Below are 16,865 nucleotides of genomic sequence, written 5' to 3' on the forward strand. Positions count from 1 at the left end.
GAAAAAAAAATTAACACTGATTTAAATGCATGTACATGTAAAAGTCAAATAAATAAAATAAACAGTATAAATGATTGTAAGACAAAACTAGCTAACTTAAACTTATTGATGACAGTGTGGTTTGGTAATTTACAGTTCCTGGAGTCCAGTGAGTACCAGGCAGCTGTCAGAATATGTATTTATGATCAATTATATTCTTAAATGACAGTGCATATGTTCTGCTCTACTGCCTTTTGGTACAACATTTAGCAATTTTTTTTCTCCTAACAAATCTATAAACAAAATATTCTAAAATGAAAACTAGACTAAATCACTTGCTTTTCAATATCAAAATCTGATTTTGCTTCCCTTTTCTGTGTACATTAAACACTCAAAATGCTGACAGTCACAGAAAATATAAAATATGTGACAAAAATACAAAACCTTAAAAATGAATCTGATTGTGAGAGACGTGTTTATCGAGTTCTTATGGATAACTAAATTAATGTGGCCAGTCAAATTTCCATGGATTGGACTCTGGGGGTTTAAGACATTTGCCCAACAGCTCACAGCCAGGAGGACTCCAGTTCTGAGGAGGAAGAGAAACACATGAATATAAGGGAAATGCTAGGTTCAGACAATGCCTCAGACCAGTGATCCTCAAACCTGGCTCTCGAGATCCACTTTCCTGCAGAGTTTAGCTCTAACCCTAATCAAATCAGATTTGAGGATCACTTGAAATCTACAATTGCTTTTACCACAAAGACACTGGAGGGCGCTGTTGCCCCACTAGCTGTTAAAATACGCTTATTGCCTATTGTGAAACTAAACAATCTTAGCGTATTAATGGCACAAAATAGAGACAATTTTGCAGTGACATAAAACTCTACAAAGGCTGCTAATTAACAAAAAAACGAAGAAAATAAAATACTTAAAGAAAAAAAAATGTTAGTTACAAATATTTTTCAAATAAATACATATTTTTTGTGTACTGATTTTTAAAACATTAAGTTAGTAAAACATAAAATGTTTAAAGCAAACTAAAATTGATGCAAACAATTGTAAAGCTGTGCTCAAATATACTGTTGTATGTTGGAAAAAGTATGATATAATAACCTAGCAGTACAATACTCAAACATCATCACCAAAAAATAAACAAATCACAAGCAATAAAAACAGGTTTGGGTCTGTTGTGACATTTTATTTGATTTAAGAAATGTTAAAAATTTTCTAAAAACTGAAATCAAAAGATGCCTTAAATTTTTTTCTTTTTTTCTGATGATGATCAATGGAAAATTAAGGTTAGAAGTTTAAATCAGATCTGCTGAAACAGTCACCAAAGTGATCTCAACTGACAGTATCAATCAACCAACAATCATCTCACCATGACAGCCAGGTCACACAGGTTGAGCTGTGGCATTCCAGGGATCAAATCCTTCTGATGCTGCTCCACTTCTGCGGTCACCTGTCTAAGAACATCCTGGTACTCCTTAGACTCCACACTTTAAGGCAAACGAGAAAGGGAAACCAAAGCCTGACAATGTTCTTGACATGTTTTATGAAACACATGCACATAACATATACCTGTACCATGATATTTATGTTACTCCAATAATACCATAGTACCATAACACTATACTAGCAGAAAAAATAAAACCTGGTTAAAAACACATTTTACAGTTAATTTACAGACAATTGCGCGTCTACTTCAAAACAATAGCTGATATTTGCTCTCGGGTAAGTGTTAACATCAATCGTATCATCGTCTTCTTCAATTAATCTTCACAGCCTCATCTTAGCATGGAATTTAAAAAAGTTTTAAGTAATAATTCGCTCATGCATAGATAATGCATGGATAAATATGTGACAGACTGGCAATCCCACCATAAAACGGGTCCCTGAGGACTGCCGTTTCCACAGAAGCGGTCATGTGTCCTCTCATTATTTGTGTTGGACATTATCCCACACCCCTGCATAGTGTGCAGGGACCCTGATGGTTTCAAAGGAACGCTGTTCTCAATAGGACCTGTAGGCTTAATGGGCTTCAGAGAACGTGTGTCTGTGCGAGAAACACACAGAGACAAATATCATCACTGCAATTACAGCTGTAATACAAAGGCAGGCAGCACCTGTGTCAGGCCTGTCCCTTACGCTCAAAGGCAACCTTCTGATTGGCCCCTGGGGAGGGGGTGTGTACGTGTGGGGTGAAGTGTCAATTAGTGTAATTACCCTGGGTGCTTTCTGACTTACAACCCTGGTCTCTACACTTCTGTCTTCCCCCGGGAGAATCGGGCAACATCTGCTCCCCTCTCGCTCAGCCTGGACCAGCAGTCTTCACCCAGAATGACCATTCCCCAAAACCCTGAAACACATTACTTCACTTCCTACTAGGGATGGCATGGTTCGCTGAAAAAAAAAAAAACGTTCGGTTCACCACACACGGTTCGGCACGCACTGGGACCGCAGTTCAACTTAAATCTGACAAAGCATCTGTAATATGGTTTGCTATAAATAACACGTAAAACAAACAGGGTTCAGCTAATATAATGTTTCTGTTGATGGATGCGCATTCTGGATTCCCAGACATAAAGAAATCTGGGCAAACCATGCACTCTTGTTCAATGTGAATACCTTATGCTGGAATATGAGCAGTCGTTTATTCCGTCATCACCCGGGTGCTGATAGCGCCCGTGCACAGATGAGACCTGAACTGCACACATTAATATCTATGTTTAAACTAAACTCATTTAAGCTTTGTCAGTTTAAACATTTAAGAGCCAGAAGACGCTAGCTCGCGCGTGCATTGTGAAGATTTGTGCGTGCGCTCCGAAGTGCGCAAATATAAGCTCTCTCTGAAGTATTGTGTTTAAATGGACAAATTCACACAAAAATTATGTCAAAAGGCCCGTCTTGGAAAGTATCCTACAGCAGACATAGCCGGCTGAACGTAGGCCTACTGGATCAGTGCACTGTATCAATGCATTCTCTTAAAGTGACAGTCTTTACATTAATCAAACAGCAACAACAAAGAAATCACTCACTGCTCTTGATTAAAAAGCTTTTGTAACTTTAATAAAGAACAATCTTTACTTTATACAGTCAAATATGCGATGCTGTTTTACATTTGATTACTTTATTCAATTTCTGTACCTAAAAACTAATGCTAGACCTCCCTAAAAAAATAAATAAATAAAAAACCCGGCAAATCACTGTTTATTTTATTTGTATCTTTACTCTATTGTATTTATTTGTGCTGTTGCTCGTAGTTAGATAGATTTTTTTTAAAGTATCGTTTCTCCATAAACATAGCACATACCGAACCATACCGAAACCGTGACTCTAAAACCGTGAAACAAACCGAACCGTGAAAAAGTTGAACCGTGCCACCCCTACTTCCTACAGGCTCAATCAGCAGATAAGAGGTTTCGTCTAGTGGTTGGCCAATATCAATGACTGATGTTGGAGACATTAAAAATCATAACAATGAACAGGTAAACTTATCTAATCACTTTCACAGTCAAACTGTGTTACTCTTGCAAACATTTCCAAATATTTGACTGTTGCACCTTTAAACTTAATTGAAACATAATGCTACATCTACCAAATAATTACCCCAGCCACCAACCAGGATGATGATGCTGACATATACACTCATTTACTCATTTACTAAATGACTCAGCAGCTCATAAGCATGAAACAAAAATATCCACATTGCCATTTGTGTGACCCTATGTCACTTGTGCATGCTGGTTTTTATTATTATTTTAACACTGATAGTTACTTATATGGAAACAGAAGTAAAAGCCACCATAAATAAATATAAACTGAAATACATGGCTATTCCTCTTTACATGTTTTAGGCTAGATCATTTTATGTGGCTATACATTACATTATGGAGAGTGTAGAAAATCATGCTACCAAAATATGTATGTAGTTTTGTTTTGGGGACTTTGGAGTCCCCTACATTTTCATAACTGCAGTGGATAGCTGTACCTGCAGATTTGTAGCTGCCGTGAAGCAGTCCACAGTCTTGCATGTGTCAAAAATAAAATAATGGATTTCCTCTTGGGTAAAATGCTGGATCAATTTAGAAGGCTTTAGATCACACACACAGGAAACATCTGGTTTTCTATTCATGATAGACTCAAAGATGCACCAAGGGGCACGGTGCTTTGGCGCTCGATATGCTAAACGTATGCCGCCTTCACTGTATGTCCTGTGTGTTATGCCCCAGGGTCTTTAATCAATAATTAACCATAACATGTTTATTTATGCCTAGAGTCCAGACAAACAATAGAAAATTCACAGTCAGCATGGCTCATTAGCATTTTTCTGAACCTTGCTTTTCTTTCTACAACTGTAGACGCATGATTAATAATACCAATGCATGCAAATACAGTCTTTTGATTTATAATGCATGAAACCCAGGGGGCAGGGGCATTGCTCAGGTGTGTCACCAGACTGATAAGTGATTCACACACTTGCACGCACAAAACAGCATTCTCCATGCGGTGAATACAATGAAACAAGAACGAATCGGTATTCACATGGTAAAGACACCAACAAGAATAACTGAATGAATGAATAAAATAAGTCCCCCACACACAGTTGGAGCTAGACAAGGGAATTGAGCTGAAGAGGCAATCAAATACCTCTGCCTTTTCTCTCTGCTTCTCTCCCCCCAACATTCCCCATGTGGAAATTGAGCAGTTCTACAAGCACTATTGATTGAGGGCTGAAATGCTCGTCGGCAACAGATGAGGCCTGAGTTGCCTGCTACATTAGCCCCAGGCAGGATGGGACTTAACTGTTCTCGGCCGGGATAAGGCAGGCAGACAGAGAAAGCCGTGAGATGGGGGTCAGCATGGCATGGGTTGTATAGACCCAAAGAGTTCCTTGGCCTGTTAGCTTGGTAAGTATTTTCATTCTAAGCAGGACAGCACTGCTACTAGTCTCAGCCTCAGACATCACGCCCATGGACCGCTGGCTGAACGTCTGATGCATATGGCGCACAAAAGTGGAAACGCTTCAGGAGTGTTGAAGTCCTCATCGGATTGGTTGAATTCTACAGGATTTCCGCGAGACATTTGTGTTGCGTTCTTTAACGTTCCGTCTAGAAACAAAGATGCCGTGGCGCCAAACCCCCTCACGAAAGAGGAAAACCTAGTGTTTACAACTGTGACAACAAGCATTTATCAGGATAAACTAAATGCTAAGATTTTCAATAGTATGTGAAACAATTGTAAAGTTTGTGGCCTAGAATCTTTAAAATATGTCTGAGAGTTTTGGGGAGATGTGGGGAGATTTCTACGCCTCGTGACGATGAACAAAACGAACTGTGATTGGATGTTTGACATGTCGCTCAAACGGCCTCATGGGCGGGCCTTGGTCAATGAGAGCTGCCATAGATTCCATGCGAGACTACACTTTCACTAAGAGCAGGACTCACAAGGAGTTAACATTGTATACAAAGATTGTTCAGGAAATTTTTTTATCGATTTCTAAATTGATTTAAGGTCAACATGAAATCCAAATAGACTATTTCATATTCCAGGATTTGAATGTGCATGATTCACTGGTGCATGTTTTTCTTAATGAAATGAATGCATGTCTTTGTATTCTTATACCAATTAACCCTCATAAGTGCTTTTTATATATATATATATATATATATTATGCTGCGGCACCCAGGGAGCAGTTGGGGGTTCAATGCCTTGCTCAAGGGCACCTCAGTCATGGAATTGCCAGCCCAAGACTCTAACCACTAGGCCACGACTTCACCTTGGCCATCGGCTGGATTTTTTTATCACCACATGGCAACAATCTGGAAAAACATGATACATTTTCATATTTTGTTTGTTTCAAAGTGCAGAAGTGTAGATTTTATAGTAAAACGTTTGCATAATTGCTTATACAAATGATGTTGAAATAGAGGCATTTACACACACACACACACACACACACACAAACAAGCTCTAAATGGCCATAAAACTAAAGGAAGAGTATACTTTTATTGTTACTACTTTTTAGTTATTACAACATGTTGTGTCCCTTTTTTGAAACAGAGAGTGAATCGCGGAGAAACTTTGCTTTGTTATTTACTCAAGCTGGTCTTCAGCTCTTCAATGAGAATAAATATGATGGTGTTTAAGGGCATTAATTTTATCAGATTGTTTCAGTTTTTTTTTATGCACCTGCGTAATAGTTTAACTTTTATATATTTATTCATAACTTTTAACCAAACATATTCTGTAATGTTGTTTTAGGTCAAGTAATGGGCTGTAAATGCCACTGCATATTAACTTTAAGGGTTTTATTATTATTATTATTATAATTATTATTATGACAGTGAACTTATATCTTCTACTTATATTAATTATAATTATTATATTACTCTATAGAGTATTTGTCACCCACCATAACCAACAGTCGGGGGTTGTCAAATAAATAGTGGGTAGTATACAGCTAGTCATGTGATCTCAACATGATACTGTAGAACACCTGATCTGGAGAAAAACTAAGCTACTGATATGTCTTTATCTGATTACAGTGTACTGTAAATTATATATATACAAAATATGGGGTGGTGTTGGCGCAGTGGATAAGACACATGCCTTTGGTGTGAGAGACCTGGGTTCGAATCCACTGTGAGACACCAGCAATTGTAAGTCGCTTTGGATAAAACCGTCAGCTAAATGTAAACAAATAAAAAGTTTTCCAAAAGCACTATTAATTTCTTTGGATGTAAAATTTTTTAGAAGTGGAAAAAATTAGTAGTTTGCCATTTTCTACCTCAAAAATAAATAAATAAATAAATAAAGAAAACTTAAATAAATGTTCAATGTATAAATTGGATTATCATAAACACAGAATACTCTTAGTTTCTTCAAGAATATCTAATGCATGGTGTGAGGCTTGTGGGGGACAGTGGGGCTGTGCTGTCAGTCTGCTGCTGGACTGGAGGTATGTGCACAGACAGGCTCTACATCATCTTAAGTGGCTCTTTAGGTGTAGACAGAGATTAATGAGCGCCGACCGCTCCAGCTGGATGCACAGAAGAGCAGACGGTCAGCAGCCTGACATGGATTCACTAGGGACGAAGAACGAGCGAAAGACTGGAAAAATGAGGGGGGCTGGTGTTTGGATCTGGACCATTCTGACCTATTCGAAAACATCCACTGTAAACTGGAAAGATAAGGAGGATGAAGATGGTCAAACTAACAACTCTCTCTTTTCCAGCGCTCAACACAGCTATTGATTTTTATAATTTTTTTGGATGGATCTTTCTTTTTTCACAGTTAATGCTTGAAACCAGCAGAGGATAGAGATAAGATCGAAAACAATATAAAAGTTTAATTACTCTGTCTCTCTTCAAGAAAGAAGTGATATAAAAAACAACAACAGCAACAACATTGAGACGAAAAAGAAATAAAGCTGAAAAAAGATGAAAGAGAGGCTTACTCTGTTCTTACAAAGGAGTCACTATTTTAATCTACTATTTAATGAGAAAGAAAGCGATAAAGAGGCATTATGGTGTATGTATATATATATATATATATATATATATATATATATATATATATATTAAGGTATGCACACACACAGGTGGAATGTGTAACTAATGTTAATAGCATAATGCACTCGAAGTAACATGTTGGTACTTTGGGTAACACTTTATTTTGATAGTCCACTTTAGACTATTCTACTAGCAGTAAGTAACTTTGCAACTACATGTCAACTAGCAGTTAGTAGAGTATTAGTAGACTGTCTGCTTAATATCTTCTAACACTTTCTTTGTCAACTTATTGTCAACTTATACTAAGCCTAAACCTACCCCTAAGACTAACCCTAAACCTACCCTAACAGTCTACTCTGAGAGTTAGTAGACATGTAGTTGCAAATTTCTGAGATTTAGTTAATATGTAGTTGACATGTAGTTACAAAGTTACTTATAGTCAGTAGAATGTCTAAAGTGGACTATCGAAATAAAGTGTTACCGTACTTTGTCACAAAAATGGTTTTTAAATGGTATTTTGCAACTAAAATGCCATTTTTCTTAAATAATATTGTACACCATTTCAGACAAAATGGACTAAAATTAAAAAATGTAAAAAGAAAATTTAAAAAAATAAAAATAAAAAATACACTATTTTAAATTTTCCTCATGCTAAAACACTTGGAAAAGTGTTTCAATTGATCTGCTTTTTAATGTTTTGGCCTTTTGTAATTGTTATGTACGAGTCCCTCAATTGAAAAGATGTATCTCAGAAATCATACAGTCACCGCTGGAAAGTGGTCAAATATGCAGAAGATTCTGGAAAACCAAAGAATGTGCAGGAGCATTTTTCAGAAGAACAGCAGGCAGTTGAACTGTTCAGGAACAAGGTACCCATGAACATCTATCACAAAACATAAAAACAGTCATAGGTCCTCCAGGAAATGACACACAGAATTAAGAGGGTTAGGCAAGTTAACGCGTTATCCAGTTAACGTATTAATTGGTTACGTAATAATTATTTTAACGCTTTAACAGGTTTTTTTTATTATGCAAGTCCATTGCTCACTGGCTCTGAATACGCATACAGACAAATCATGGGTCACAGGAGGGGATGCTCTTGATCATATTATTTAGGCTAAGCATCAACATTGACAAACCACTGTCCACTGTTATTTATAAAGAATGCAACGAGCTCGTAATCACGACTTCATAAATGGGAAATAGGACGTTTCCGATAGCATGTGAAGTCAGCAGAGGAGTGCATTGTTTTGTTAACCTAGTGGTTTATTATTTTGAGTCGTGTGGGACGCGGTAACACATGGCCCTCTCACAACATTGCTTTACAGATCTATCACTTTTGCCACTGAGAAATATTCACGCAATCATGCAGCACGTATCAGAAGATCTGGACTCACTGATCTAGCTATATATAACTGAACGGCGCTCTTGCCCACCTCTTCCAACCGAGCAAGAGACTGCTAAACTGAGCGATCACACTAGTCAAACAAACCAGGCTTTGGGGGTTAAGACTGCCTAGTGTGAGCACACCCTAATTATTCTCCCGTATCCCGCACACATGAGTTTCTACCCGCACATCAAGTTTTGTCCCGTGCTGCACTCTGCTGCGATGGGTCCCGCGATCGTGCAGGTCTCTAATAGTAAGGTGCCTGTTATAATCTTATGATTGAGGCTCTGGACTTTGAGCATAACTTTAATAACTTTTTCTATAACAAACTATAAAATATTTTCTATAAAAACTTTAATGTCCTACCAGTGACAAATACCTTGTTTTATATTTAATTGAATTACATTAATGTTATAAGTTAGGATGGCACACTCATCCCTATCGCCAATCCATCAGTGATTGATCAGGTGTACATATCGTTAAAGGGATACGCGGCCATAAACGTGCAGGTTATAGTGGACCATAGGGGTGTGATCTCCGACCTGGTGGCAAGGTCCAGCAAAACTTCAAGTTCCTCTGACAAGAAGCTTGGTGCGCTTTTTTTACGTTGCTTCCCCATCATATTCTGTATCTAACTCTCTCTCTCTGTTCATTGTAGATAGGTTGCTTTTTATTGAAAACATTAACCGATGACAATCATTACCGCATTAAACAGAAGTAACTGCAGCTGCTTGCCAATCAATTCTGATTGCAAAGTATCTTACCATTAATATAAAAGTTTATTAAATAATTTTTAGAAGTCGTTAAACCCATGTCAAGAAGCGGCACAAGTGGCACAACGGGATAAGGAGTGTGGATGATTTGCGAGGGATACGCTGTATTGCACCTTTGCGTGAAGTGGAAAATCGATTCCTGAGCAATCGATGCCAACTAATTCAGCACCATTACTTGGGACAGCACCTTTGTAACGTCAGACGTAAGAGGCAGCGTGCTAAGAAGCTTCCTAAGGGACACTTCGGGGAACACACTTAGGAACATAAACAACTTTGGTAAGATATATCTTTCGAGTCTTCCTAGCACGCTAAGAGTGAACGTTATCGGGGAACCGGCCCTTATTTGATTAAAGTGTTTGCATACCAAATGTTATTGCACATTTGTTCATATGCACAATACACTACTTTTGAATGCATTATTAGTTTTGTGCATATATATATATATATACACAGTACAGACCAAAAGTTTGGACACACCTTCTCATTCAAAGAGTCTATTTGACCAAGAAGGAGAGTGATGGGGTGCTGCGCCAGATGACCTGGCCTCCACAGTCACCGGACCTGAACCCAATCGAGATGGTTTAGAGGTGAGCTGGACCGCAGACTGAAGGCAAAAGGGCCAACAAGTGCTAAGAATCTCCCGGGGAACTCCTTCAAGACTGTTGGAAGACCATTTCAGGTGACTACCTCTTGAAGCTCATCAAGAGAATGTCAAGGGTGTGCAAAGCAGTAATCAAAGCAAAAGGTGGCTACTTTGAAGAACCTAGAATATGACATATTTTCATTTTTTTCACACTTTTTTGTTATGTATATAATTCCACATGTGTTAATTCATAGTTTTGATGCCTTCAGTGTGAATCTACAATTTTCATAGTCATGAAAATAAAGAAAACTCTTTGAATGAGAAGGTGTGTCCAAACTTTTGGTCTGTACTGTATGTATATATATATATATATATATATATATATATATATATATACATACATACATACATACACACACACACACACACACACACACACAACTTACATGTGTAACAATGTTGGTCTTGATGGTCTTTATTAATATATGAAGGACAGTATTAATCGTCAGTGGTATTTCATTCTTGCTGAGCTTTTTTTATAACAGTCATGGCCCAAAATAGCAGCACCCTTGCTAAATATGATCAAAGAAGGCTGTGAAAATTATCTGCTTTGTTTATCCTTTTGGGCCCGGTTCCCCAAAACGTTCTTATCGCTAAGTAGTTCTTAACCTATTCCTTAACCTCTCTCTTAACCTTATGGCTCGGTTCCCGACACGTTGGTACGCTAAGTATATCTTCTGTAAGTCACACTTTCGTAAGGTTGGTCTGGACCATTCGTAGCTCTCTCTTGGCTTTATTTGAGCTCATGACGCTACTGTACAGCAGTCTTTAGAAACCAGCGCAGCGAAGTACAAGTCAAACTATGGTACGTTGACAATTTTGTGGCTCAACAATGATTTTCTGTAATTTTTTAAGACTCATAATAAATTCTGTTCGCAATGGATACAGGCCTATTTATGAAATTGACTTTATGTGGTATCAGAACTAATATGGTGGTAATTAGCCTAGGCTTTTTCGTAATGTAATTAAAGTGAATTTACAATCAATTTTTTGATAATTAAAATCTGGCAAACAATATGGCTCTAAATGGCTAAGATCTATAAATGGGTAATCATGGTGGTGTCCAGTAAGCGACCAACTATAGCAGCGATCCAACGTGTTCTTGTATTGAATCAAAGACGGAGTCGGACGTGGAACTGTTTAGCCCATGTCAATTTTTTTTATTCGGCAAAACTTAAGCCCTTTTGACATTTTGCCTGACGTGGCTATATTTAAAAAAAAAATCGCCTCCGAAGACAGCTCATTATGGAGCTGCTGGACCTTCTCAGACCTGCGCTGGCCAGGCTAAAGCAGCGGAATTTTGCTTTAAGCCCTGAAGCCCAGCGCTACTTTTTTTTTTTTTTCTTCTTTTTTGCTACAGAGGGATTCGTCGAGGTCGTGGGAGAGGGCTACGGCCTAATCAAGACCACGGTGTGGAGGTGCGTCCAGTTCCTCTGACGAGAGGCTTTGTGCCCTTTTTTTACGTTGCTTCCCCAGCATATTCTGTATCTAACTCTCTTTCTCTCTCTCTGTTCATTGTAGATAGGTTGCTTTTTATTAAAAACATAAACCAATTGCAATCAATACCGCATTAAACAGAAGTAACTGCAGCTGCTTGCCAATCAAATCTGATTGTAAAGTACCTTAGCATTAATATAAAAGTGTGTTATATAATTTTTATAAGTCGTTAAACCCATGTCAAGAAGCGGCACAAGTGGCACAACGGGATAAGGAGTGTGGATGATTAGCGAGGGATACCCGGTTCGTCTAACCGTCACAACAAATCGTGTGAACATATTACTGACCATTTGATAATTTAATTTATAGTCTATATTTTACTGATAACTTAAACTACGTTAAAATAAATGTTACTGTAATAATTTGAGGAATGTTTCATTTGCATAGAACGTGTTGTCTTTCTTAACTCTGTATTGCACCTTCATGTGAAGTGGAAAATCGATTCATGAGCAATCGATGCCAACTAATTCAGCACCCTGACTTTGGACAGCGCTCTTGTAACGTCGGACGTAAGAGGCAGCGTGCTAAGAAGCTTCCTAAGGGACACTTCGGGGAACACACTTAGACACATCAACAACTTTGGTAAGATATATCTTTCGAGTCTTCCTAGCACGCTAAGAGTGAATGTTATCGGGGAACCGGGCCTTGATCTTTTATAAAAAAAAAAATAAAAAAAAAGTTAACTTCCATTGGATATTAAGAATTTAAAATGGGGGGAAATATTATGAAATTAATGTTTTTCTCAAATACATGCTGGACACAATTATTGGCACCCCTAGAAATTCTATTGAGTAAAATATTTCTGAAGTATATCCATCAGAATGAGAAAAAACGAAGTATATATTTCTGATTTGCAGCAAAAGATAATTGAGCTTCACAAATTAGTCAAGTGGCTTTAAGAAAAGAATTAGAGCAGTAAAATGCACATTTCCACCATCAGGGCAATAATTAAGAATTTCCAATCAACAGAAAATGTTACGAAACTGCCTGGAAGAGGACATGTGTCTATTTCATCCTAATGCATAATGAGGAGGAGAGTTCACTTTCAAAAGACCACAGCTGGAGAACTGCAGAAAATAGTTGAGTCTTGGGGTCAGAAAACCTTAAAAAATAAAATAAATAATGGTCAAACAGTACCTACACCAACACATGGTGTTTGGGAGGGTTCCAAGAAAAAGTCTCCTAGCTCATCTAAAAACAAACTCCAGCATATTCAGTTATCAGACATGACTGGAGCTCCAAATGGGACTGGTGTCAGGTTAGTACTCGGAGGCAGAGGTAAGTGAATTCAACACAGTCTTTATTTACAATATGGGAATAGTGAGAGGGAAGGAAGTGTAAACTTGGTGCGGGGTCTCTGGAGTTCGTGTCCGTGGCAGCCGGGTGAGTTTGTTTCTGTGAAAGCCAGGTGAGAATGCTTATAGATTGAGATGTCAAAGCCACACAATACGAGATTCCAATCCTTGTCTCTTCTCTTGCAGTGGGAGTTCGATAGTCGAAGGATCACTTAGGCACTCAGGAGATATCAAGGCACGTAGGGGAGTTCAGATCACGGAATATGCCTAGAGCGTTCTGGAGAGAGGAGAACAAAGACACACAGGTTACTTTCTCAAATGTGAGTATACTTTACAGCATGAGTCTTCGTGAAGACGAGGTGAGTCGGAGACAAGTTCACGAGGTCGATCCCTGTTGGAGGCTTGACAATGCATTGGGGTTTCAGGAGGTGTTTTATTGTGCAGGTGTAATGGAGATCAGGTGCTGGTGATTAGAATTCAGGAGAGAGTGAGCGCTGGTGATTGGTTGGAACCGGGTCTGCCCGATCCCTGACAACTGGCTTGTATGGTCAGATGAAACTAAAAATTAGCTTTTTAGCAGCAAACACTCAAGACGGGTTCGCTGAACACAGGGATAAAAAGTACCCCATGTGTACGATGAAATCTACTGCTGTATTTTTGATGTCGTGGGCCTATATTTCTGCTGGAGGTCCTGGACGTAGAAATCTTATAATGGGCCATGTTTAGATCTTCCAACCGTACAATAATCCTAACACAAACCTCAAAAACAACACAAAAATGGATCACTGGGCACAAAACCAAGCTACTGATATGGCCATTCCAGTCCTCTGACCTGAACCCTATAGAAAATGAGAGGAGTGAACTGAAGAGGAGACGCACCAACATGGAGCTGGGAATCTAAAGGGTCTTAGAGCTGTTAAACTGGCAAATGGGGGTTTCAAAAAGTATTGAATAAAAGGGTGCCGTTAATTGTGGCCAATTTGTATTAGAGAAAAACATTTATTTCATGATGATATTTGAAGAGTTCAGATGCAAAAAGCCTCTAAGTGCCATCTGAAATTTTCATCTAAAATTAGGATTTTTATCAAGCTCCTATGCTTAGGTTGAGTCATTTTAATTTAATGGCAATGTGCAGGTCCTTTTCCAGGCTATTAAAGTGAAATAACGGAACATAAATATAGGAGCTTGAAAAAAATCCTAATTTTTGATGAAAATTTCAGATGGCATTTAGAGGCTTTTGCATCTGAACTCTTCATTTCTCCCCATTTTAAATTATTATTATCCACTGAAAGGTAAGATTTTTGTGATAAAAAAAAAAGATCAAAAGGATTAACAATGCAGGGCCCGGTTCCCCGATAACGTTCACTCTTAGCGCGCTAAGAAGACATCGAAAGATATATCTTACCAAAGTTGTTGATGTTTCTAAGTGTGTTCCCCGAAGTGTCCCTTAGGAAGCTTCTTAGCACGCTGCCTCTTACGTCTGACGTTACAAAGGTGCTGTCCCAAGTAATGGTGCTGAATTAGTTGGCATCGATTGCTCAGGAATCGATTTTCCACTTTACGCGAAGGTGCAATACAGCGTTAAGAAAGACAACACATTCTATGCAAATGAAACATTCCTCAAATTATTACAGTAACATTTATTGTAACATAGTTTAAGTTATCAGTAAAATATAGACTATAAATTAAATTATCAAAGGGTCAGTAATGTTCACACGATATGTTGTGACGGTAAGACAAACCGGGTATCCCTCGCTAATCATCCATCCCGTTGTGCCACTTGTGCCGCTTCTTGACATGGGTTTAACGACTTATAAAAATTATATAATACACTTTTATATTAATGGCAAGGTACTTTACAATTAGAATTGATTGGCAAGCAGCTGCAGTTACTTCTGTTTAATGCGGTATTGATTGCAATTGGTTTATGTTTTTAATAAAAAGCAACCTATCTACAATGAACAGAGAGAGAGAGAGAGAGAGAGAGAGAGAGAGTTAGATACAAAATATGCTGGGGAAGCAACGTAAAAAAGGGCACCAAGCCTCTCGTCAGAGGAACTTGAAGTGTTGCTGGACCTTGCCGCCAGGTCAGATATCACACCCCTATGGTCCACTATAACCTGCACGTTTATGGCCGCGTCTTCCTTTCACGATAAGTAGCCTATGCCTGATCATTCACTGATGGATTGGCGATAGGGATGAATGCCATCCACCAGGATGCAATCCCCGGCATGGCGCAGAAGGGCGTTGGTGACAGTGTGGACGCACTTCCACACAGAGGTCTTGATTAGGATGTAGCCCTCTCCCACGACCTAGATGAATCTCTCTGTAGCAAAAAAAAAAAAAGTAGCGCTGGGCTTCAGGGCTTAAAGCAGAATTCCACCGCGTTAGCCTGGCCAGCGCATGTCTGGGAAGGTCCAGCTGCTCCACAATGAGTTGTCTTGGGAGGGGATTTTTTTAAATATAGCCACGTCAGGCAAAATGTCAAAAGGGCTTAAGTTTTGCCGAATAAAAAAACTGACATGGACTAAACGGTTCCGAGTCCGGCTCCGTCTTTGATTCAATACAAGAACATGTTGGATCGCTGCCATAGTTGGTCGCTTACTGGACACCACCATGCTTACCCATTTATAGATCTTAGCCATTTAGAGCCAAATTGTTTGCCAGATTTTAATTATCAAAAAAATGATTGCAATTCGCTTTAATTACATTACGAAAAAGCCTAGGCTAATTACCACCATATTAGTTCTGTAACCACATAAAGTCAACTTCATAAATAGGCCTGTATCCATTGCAAACATAATTTATTATGAGTCTTAAAAAATAACAGAAAATCATTGTTGAGCCACAAAATTGTCAACATACCATAGTTTGACTTGTACTTCGCTGCGCTGGTTTCTAAAGACTGCTGTACAGTAGCGTCATGAGCTCAAATAACGCTAAGAGAGAGCTACGAATGGTCCAGACCAACCTTACGAAAGTGTGACTTACAGAAGATATACTTAGCGTACCAACGTGTCGGGAACCGAGCCATAAGGTTAAGAGAGAGGTTAAGGAATAGGTTAAGAACTACTTAGCGATAAGAACGTTTTGGGGAACCGGGCCTAGATTAATTTTCACAGCCTTCTTTTATTATATTTTTTTATTTATTATAATTTATTATTTTTTGGCCATGACTGTATAATAACAATGCCTTGGAAATGCTTTTGAAATAATGTTGCACCAGTTGAAGATCAGTTTGATCTTCCTCACATACATTTAAACAGATTAAGTTTCCAGTTTTCCCTGGATAGTGGATGTCTTTAACATTTCCATCATAACTATTCTGTCTTACCGTTTTAACTTCTAGCCAACAGCCGATGAATGACCTAAACCATCAGGTCATTTTCAGCTCACAAAGAGTCACATTTAATAAACCCTCTGCGGACTGCACGATCAATCTGCAGCTATGCCTCACTATCGACCCCAAATGTCCAGCTCTCTGTCAGCGGATGTACACAGAGTTGTGCAGTACCAAGACGGATGAACATGTCACAGACCCTGGGCTCATTCTAGACTGTGTCCATGTAGTTTCAGTGCTTCATTACGGTTTGGAAGGAATGACTGATTCAGCACATTCAGTGGTTTCTTTCTTGTTGTTCATACATTCCGCCAGTGATAAGGTTTCTGGTGTGAGAATACACCTTGTATCAATACATTTGTGTTCTCCAAAAGGATTACAATAATAAAGTGGAAAGCTAATTCAGTTTCCTACAGAACATCAAGAATAGACCT

At 38.5% G+C, this 16,865-nt stretch overlaps 1 pseudogene; it reads right to left on the minus strand.

Moving 5' to 3' along the window:
• Window positions 1-319: 319 nt before the first annotated feature.
• The window catches only part of LOC132109829 (N-acetylgalactosamine-6-sulfatase-like), a 45,703-nt pseudogene continuing 29,157 nt past the window's right edge, over window positions 320-16,865 (minus strand).

This window comes from Carassius carassius, chromosome 2 (genome assembly GCF_963082965.1).
Source record: "Carassius carassius chromosome 2, fCarCar2.1, whole genome shotgun sequence".
Lineage (NCBI taxonomy): Eukaryota > Metazoa > Chordata > Actinopteri > Cypriniformes > Cyprinidae > Carassius > Carassius carassius.